Source organism: Myxine glutinosa, chromosome 5 (genome assembly GCF_964187855.1).
Source record: "Myxine glutinosa chromosome 5, kmMyxGlut1.1, whole genome shotgun sequence".
NCBI lineage: Eukaryota > Metazoa > Chordata > Myxini > Myxiniformes > Myxinidae > Myxine > Myxine glutinosa.
This window is the reverse complement of record NC_136265.1, coordinates 123,366,986-123,375,481: the sequence shown is the minus strand read 5'-3', so window position 1 is coordinate 123,375,481 and position 8,496 is coordinate 123,366,986. Positions and strand designations below refer to the sequence as shown.

Below are 8,496 nucleotides of genomic sequence, written 5' to 3'. Positions count from 1 at the left end.
TTAGGGTGAGCCAACCTGCTCATCTTCCTTTTCATTCCCACGTGTCTCTCCTGCTCTGCTCACGAGCTTTTTCAAGGACCTGGAGACGCTAACAGCCAGACATCTTCACCGTCCACCTAAACACCTGGATTTTAAATACGGCAGCAGGTGTTTGAATGGACAGAGAAAATGGTGCTGATCGTTCACCGGATCAAGGATTTCTTCCAGATTTGGATCACCGAGATCTTTTAAGCTGGAAAGAGACAATGGCATTTCGATGGAGTTCCAGCAGCCTTCTGGAGCAGATTCAGAATCTATAGTTTATCCCAAGTCTGTTATCACGTCATCTTCATCTCCATCCCAAACATCCAAGCGGTGGATCCGAAGCAAAGCACTCTGGGAATTGTGAAGCCTCCTGGAATAGTAACACAGATTCACCTTGAATTCAACAGGTACCAAGGATCGAATCCGTGTTACTGAGCCTGAGAGCTTCAGGGAGCTTGATGAGGAGGAGAGGAGCCTGGTGAGGAGGTGGGGAGCCTGCTGAGGAGAGGGAGCCTGGTGAGGAGGTGGGTGAAGGATAGCCAGGGGTTTGTTTAAATCCATGTGGTGAGATCGTTTCAAATATTTTTGATTCCACATTCTTCATTTCATAAGATGATGACGGTAATTATTAGTTCACTAATAAAAAAGCACGTCAAAAATGACGGGTTGGAACAATTTATTCGATGGTGCAGCCTCGTGAGCACGCCAAGGTCTGAAGCCTCGGCCTAGTGTCAGGTGTGCTTATATCTTCATTATTTGACATCCTACGGACGCAAATGAGCACTCGTTTTACTCTGCACGCGTTGCACATCATGTGCAGCGAATTTCACCTCCCTGCGCCTTGTATTTATTTTTATTTTAAAAAACGCTTCTGTACACCGCCCTTGAGGTTCAGTTTGCAAGCCACCGTCTACATCTCCAACATAAGAGACATTATTACTCTTTTATTGAAAATGTTTTTCGAGTTTGTTTTATCCTCAAAAATATACCGTAGAGAACACATGTTCGTGTTAACAGATTGACCTTTAAAACCTAGCCTTATGAAGGGGGACAGACAAACGCACAAACTGACATCGTGTTTTATATGACAGACAAACATTTTGAGTACGTGGGAATCAAGCCGCAATGAGAGGAAGTAACGTCATCGATGTGATTGAATCTTTATCATGAAACGACCTTGAGACATCTCTCCGAGACTTTGTAGAAGTAGTAGTAGGACAGAACAAATTAAATTATTCACAGGACATTTTATCATTATAATCATCATAAATTACGGAAATTATAATATTTACTTTAATATTCCCACACGTATACCTGAGCATTAGAGACAACCAATAAGAAAGTATATTCACCTTGATGTCAATGGGACTCTGACCCACAGTGAGTACCTACGACACCTTGAACTGGAACGCTCATTCGAGTTTTTAACGCACAATCGATAAAATATCGAAAACATCATCAAACTTATCGAACAAGTGAATCTTGAGCCCAATGATGGCGCATCAGCACTTTATCCTCTCCGGGTTTGCTCTTTTAGGGTCTTTACCTCCATCGAAGTCCAAGGTGCTTCGGTCAACATCGTCCGCACCTGCGCTTCACCCACACAAAGCCATCACACTCCGATAACTCCGATCTGAGACGTACAAACCACTCTCGGTGCCTCAATGTCCTCAAGAAGAAGAAGAAGAGCAGATATGGTCTTCATTGCATGAACCCATCGCAGCCCCCTGACCATAGACCATATATCATTAATTAATTATATACAATGTGACATTGAATGACCAAGACCATTCAGAAACAACAACCAAGACAATTCAGAAACAACAACCAAGACAATTCAGAAACAACAACCAAGACCATTCAGAAACAACAACCAAGACCATTCAGAAACAACAATCAAGACCATTCAGAAACAACAATCAAGACCATTCAGAAACAACAATCAAGCCCATTCAGAAACAACAATCGAGACCATTCAGAAACAACAATCAAGACCATTCAGAAACAACAACCGAGACCATTCAGAAACAACAATCAAGCCCATTCAGAAACAACAATCAAGACCATTCAGAAACAACAATCGAGACCATTCAGAAACAACAATCAAGCCCATTCAGAAACAACTAGAACGGGCACTCGGTAGAGCGCATACCTTCGCCGCAGCTACTGTTCTGTACTTGGCATGGGAGTGTAGGGAACAGAACAGTGAACAGTTTGGTGCTGATTTCATGCAAATCGGATAAGAATTGACCGAGTTATGACAAACAAGATCGGGCATTGAATTCTGAACATTTTGGCATTAGTTGCATGCCAATTGGATAAAAATTGACCGCGCTATGGTAAAAATACGATTTTGACCTTTTCGTGACCTTGACCTTTGACCCGATTGCTCCCAAAATCTAATCAAATGTGTCCCGTATAATAACCAATCATCCCACCAAATTTCATGCAATTCGGTTGAATACTTTTTGAGTTATGCGAATAACATACACACACACACACAGACATACAAATAAATACACAGCGATCAAAACATAACCTTCCGCTTTTGCGAAGGTAACAATCGAGACCATTCGGAAACAACAACCGAGACCATTCGTAAGAAATCAAATTAACTTTGATTCTTGCACAAGGTACACGGTAAGCAATGTTATAAGTGAAGGAATTGTCCATGGGGTCTGACATTTGTCAATGTCTCACCATCCCCTGACAGCAACCTTCTCCAGGTATGGTCTCCGACTCCGTCTGCCATCGACGTGAAGAGACCCGCAGAGGTATTGCATTGAGCTACCTGAAGGTGCGGCTAGAAAGAGACCCGCAAAAGTATTGAGCTACCTGAAGGTGCGGACGTAAAGAGACCCACAAAGGCATTGAGCTACCTGAAGGTGCGGCCGTCCTGCCCGGGGTTTCTTCTCGATATTGCGATTTGTCCTTCGATGGTGACACACCTCGATAATCATTAACCCTGTTTCCGAGGAGCTATGTACCCTCCCAGGTTGGATAGGGTCCATGTGCCATGGGAACGAAGCAACGTGCAGTTTGAGCAGAACAAACAGGTAATAAAACAAAGTCTTAAAAAGGTCGTACTTTGGTAATCTCACGGAGAACGCCCATGGAGGAAGGTGTGACCAATATCCCTTACCTGGTGGCTCTTTGACTTGTCGATCTACAGCATCTGGTGCCATTGCTTTTACCTGCGGGAAATTCCGAATAGTCGGTGTTAACATAGACTCCTAGAACACCTGTATTATATACACTACCGGTCAAAAGTTTTAGAACACCTCAATTTTTCCAGTTTTTATTGAAATTTAAGCAATTCAAGTCCAGTGAATAACCTGAAATGGTACAAAGGTAAGCAGTAAACTGCTCGAGGTTAAAAAAAAAGCTTGGGTTAGCAAAAACGGGAAAATAATGTAAATTACACAGTTATATTGTAAAAAAGGCCTTCTTCAGGGAACAAGTAATGGGTTAACAACTTACAGCTGTTCTGCAGCAATGTAAGTAAATTAAGCCTTGAAAGTTGATGCAAACAATTCCTACAGGTGTCCCAACCTCTGCTGATTACTTGATGACAAACCCCCTGTCTGTATAAAAGCAGTATTGGAACAGACTGTTATTACACCTTCTGAAGCATTATTTGGACAATATTGCACTGCAGGAAGTAGTATATTGGAAACTGGAGGAAACTCTGACAGGAAGATGTCTGGCAGACCCAAAGCCACAATAGAATCAGAAGACAAGTTTCTGAGAGTCAACAGCTTGCGTGATAGGCGGCTCACAGGACAACAGCTTCAAGCACAGCTTAACACTGGTCGAAGTAAGCAAGTCTCAGTTTCAACTGTGAAGAGAAGACTTCGAGCTGTAGGTTTGACAGGTCGAGTGGCAGTGAGAAAGCCATTGCTAAGATGGCAAAATAAGAAAAAGAGGCTTACCTGGGCCATGATGCACCGCCAGTGGACTACTGAAGACTGGAAGAAGGTCTTATGGACCGATGAATCAAAATTTGAAATCTTTGGTTCATCACGCAGGGTTTTTGTACGCCGTCGAGTAGGCGAAAGGATGGTTCCTCAGTGTGTGACACCAACTGTCAAACATGGAGGATGAAGCGTGATGGTCTGGGGCTCTTTTGCTGGATCCAGAGTCGGCGACTTGCACAGAGTCACTGGCACCCTGAACCAAAAGGGCTACCACAGCATTTTGCAGCACCATGCAATACCCTCTGGTATAGGCCAAGTTGGTCAGGGGTTCATCCTACAGCAAGATAATGACCCGAAACACACCTCCAGGCTATGTCAAAACTACCTTCGAGGAAAAGAACAAGATGGTAGGCTTCAAATCATGGAATGGCCAGCACAGTCTCCAGACTTAAACCGCATCGAGCTGGTTTGGGATGAACTGGACAGAAGGGTGAAGGCAAAGCAACCTACAAGTGCAACACATTTGTGGGAACTTCTGCAACAGTGTTGGGAAGAACTTCCCGAACAATATTTGATTTCCATTGTAGAAAGAATGCCACCAGTGTGTTCGGCGGTTATATTTGCAAAAGGTGGCTACTTTGCCGAGTGAAAAATTTAAATTAAATTTTGTTAATCAAAATGATTCTATGATTTCTTTTTTTTAAATCTCCAATTGTTTATTTGTTCTATGCTTAATTTCAGAGTACACTGAGACATTAAACTGCGTAAATTTCAATAAAAAGTGTAAAAATTGAGGTGTTCTAAAACTTTTGACCAGTAGTGTATAGTTATACATTATGACCAGTAAATGCGTTGCAGCACACCTTTTCGAGACCTTTAAACGTTTTATTCTCGGTTTGTGACATTCCTTCTCCTTTATTCATTCCCTACAATCGTTCTGTGTGTTAATGAATAACTTCATTTAATTGCTAAACTTTTATTATTTCATTGATGGTGGTATTTTTTTTTGTTCTTCACCTAATTATCTCGTGATTTCATGGAACACCTGACCCCACGCAATCTTGAGGACCAAGGACAGGGGCATGGTCTACGAGCGGCAAATTTGATTGGTTGAGATGATGTAAAATGCTGGTAAAATATATAACTTAGTCTAAATAATGGAAAATAGAAAAATACAAAAAATAGAATAATAGAAAAAAAATCCCGGAAGTTTATCGCCGTTGATGCAGCGTCTATTACACCACCTCATAGAACACGTCACATACATTAGTTTTTCATGCTTGTTGTTTGTGTCCTTTATGACGTCATTAAAACAGTTAGTTTTCTGTTTGGAATGATTTTTAATTTGGTTTGATTGCCGATATGTGATCAGAAAATAAAATTCAATTAAAATTAATTTGTTCCTCGATCATAACCTGACGTTTGTGGACAGAAGCACACGCAGAGGTGAACCAATTGCTTAACCTTGTATTTCACTTTGCGTGCGCAGGTAACACGTCATTGACTTTGCTCACCTCCTCGGCCGATCTTCATTGAAGGAACTCACCAAGGACTACCTACAAAAGCCTTTCCCCAATGGGATTGCAGGTAGGAGTTGAGAAGCCATCGGAGTCAAGACGTGCTTGGCATCGGAACGACCTCCGCATTGTGGACCCTACGTCACTCAATAATCTTGGACTCGAACAATTTGGGAAGTTATCGCAGAACAGGTGTTTCACGTTGCTCGACCATCGTCAGATGTGACATATAATTCGGCCGTAATACCGGCAAAAGGAAAAGGCCACCCATGCTGTGCATATACGTAGGACAGCCGGCTTAATTAGCTCTCCGTAGGATGACACCACAGCCACTGGTGGCAACATATTGGGAATCGAACTCCGGATCAAACAGCTGTTTATGCAAAACAAGTGATACCTTGGATTTAATTATAATGCATCGCGTACCTTCATATATACATCATGTAACTAGAACAGCACTCGGTAGAGAGCACACCTGGGCCAGGCTGAACAGCTTACGTTTTGTATCCCACTGATAGGCCGGAACCGGATTCGGACCTGAACCAAAATCTAATCGGCCTGTTCTTGTCATAATCCATCCACAACATTTGAGATATCAAACTATACAGTATATCGTTTTGGCTCCATTACTCAATGGTGAAGAAACATTTGAAAATTAAAAATTCCAGATCCAGATCTTCACCAAAATATAATCAATTCACCTTGTCACATACCCAATATCCTCCAAATTTCATCCGAATCCCTCCCAAACTTTTTGAGATATCGTGTTCACAAACAAACAAATAAGAGATATGCCGTGCATAGATAGCACGATACTTGTAAAATCACCAAAATAAGTTTTTGACGCTTTGGCCTATGTTGACCTCAAAAATAATTGGAGGTTGAATTAAGTGGTCTGACATGCAAATACTCTTCAAATTTCAAGTCAATCGGATGAAAATTGAAGATATTAAATTTTTAACCTAAATTGGTGACCTTTGGCCTATGTTGACCTAAAAAAGAAAGGTGATTCAATTAAGTGATCTGATATGCAAATTAACTTCAAATTTCAAGTCAATTGGATGAAAATTGAGGATTTTAGAAATATTAACTACGTTGTTGACCTTTAGCCTATGTTGACCTTTTGGCCGATATTGACCTCAAAAATAATTGGTGGTTGAACTCAGTGAAGTGATATGCAGATCCTCTCCAAATTTCAAGCAAATCGGATGAAAAGTGAGGATTTTAGAAATTTGGCGAAGTTGTTGACCTTTGGCCTATGTTGACTTTTTGACCTTTTGACCTCAAAATTAATTGGCTTCTTCCTTTGGACCAACTCTACCATTCGGTGAAATTTTGTAAAGATCGATTTAAAATTGTGACCTGTAGGCGATTGACCTGAAGACAGACAGACAGAGACAGATAGACAGACAAACAGACAGACAGACAGGGGTGAAAACATAACGACCACCCATGTTCGACGTCAGAGGTAATCAACTCGGATTTTAATCGACCATACGCGAATGGTGTTAGGAAGTCTGGGAATAGTTGCACAGCAAGGATAATGGAGTCAGAATCTGGAAGGACCATCAGGATTCTCCAGACGAATGCTCCATGTTTTAAGAGGGGCATTTAAGCCGGCTGTCTCATTCATTGACATCGATCGTCCGATTGCATCCTCTCAATGACCTGGTAGGGTCGTAGTCGTACATCGGTAACGTTTGGCCGAATATCATTACCACTCCCTTCCTCCAAGGTGAGTGTAGTTCGTTTTCTGTGCCCCCAGGTGAGTGTTCGGCCCAACCCATGAGAGCGAAGATCATTTCTTTCCTTGTTGACTCATCTTGCCAACCGCCTCTTTGCGCCATACCGCATACCACGTCGCCCCACCAAACACCTGCTTTACAACTCATGGAGCTGTAAAAAAAAAATGCAAGCGTAATAACAATAAATCATACGAGTTGTAAAACGTCTGTTGATTAAAAAGAAACAAGTTCAAGTGATGGCGTCTGTTTGTCTTCCCCTAGGCTGGCCTGAGAGGTTTTGTCGATGAAATAATTAATGTTTTCAAGTCGAGGCTCATGGAGCGGGAAAGTCAACAGAAGATGAGGGCAGTGCAGCTGGTCCTGTTGAGAGTGCAACTGCTCCGGACTTTGCACATCCCTATGACGTCACAAAGTGAGAAGGCGCTAAGCTCGTGCACTCCTCAATTTTATCACGAAAGTCCAGGTTACTCTGAGCACGACTCGTAAATATATAAACACCAATCTCAAATTACACAATCTTATACAGTATTCTCACTAGTGGGGTATGCTTACACATTGTGTGAGCAATTCTAATCATCCGTGCTTCGTACATAAGTACATAGTAAATAGAAGCTTTATGGGTAAAGGCTAGCATCACAGACCTGCTGCTCGATATCAATTTAGGTTATTTATTTATTTTAAAGACGCGTTTACAGTTTTTACGTAAATTTTCAGAGATTTTTATTTCACAGTTTAGAGTTATAGAAATTGTAATTTTCAAATGCTAGATATTGATTGAGGTTTTTTTTACAGCATAGTCCATAGGGCAATGCCATCTAGAACAACTCTGTCTCTCCATATGTCCCCACAAATGTACACCAATCAGAGATGAGGGTCTGGTCACATGAAAAAGCGACAGCGTTTCGTCACCATTACAGTTGTGTGGCGGGCACATGGGGCAATAATTCCGCGCACCAGTGGGTGGCGCGAGCGCCCAGGCGGGGACCGATGGCACATGCCTCGCCCTTCGACCGAGCGGCCACGCCCGGGGACTAGGCGTGGCCTCGGCACATATATGCGGGCTCTAAGCTCGAGCCCGCCCAGTGCTGCAGTTCGAGCTTTCGTAATAAAGACTCTTTTGGTTTTAACAAACGCGTTGTGGCCTACCTCTTTGGCAAGCAAATTGTGTGCGCAGCATCACACTTCACTGGTGACCCCGATTGGTTCAGCCGTTGCTGACCACCGAACGTGCCATGGCCAACAACGCCGTCGCAGTAAAACTCCCAGAGTTTTGGGAAGCACAGGCCGATGTGT

At 42.5% G+C, this 8,496-nt stretch overlaps 1 long non-coding RNA gene across 1 annotated transcript; it reads right to left on the bottom strand.

Annotated features, from left to right (window-relative positions):
- Positions 1 to 953: 953 nt before the first annotated feature.
- LOC144892056 (uncharacterized) lies at positions 954 to 2,946 on the bottom strand. Its single transcript, XR_013623369.1, has 2 exons — positions 2,725 to 2,946; positions 954 to 1,612 (listed from the first exon to the last, which is right to left on the bottom strand). It is a non-coding gene; the product is annotated as an uncharacterized LOC144892056 (long non-coding RNA).
- Between the last annotated feature and the right edge of the window lie 5,550 nt (positions 2,947 to 8,496).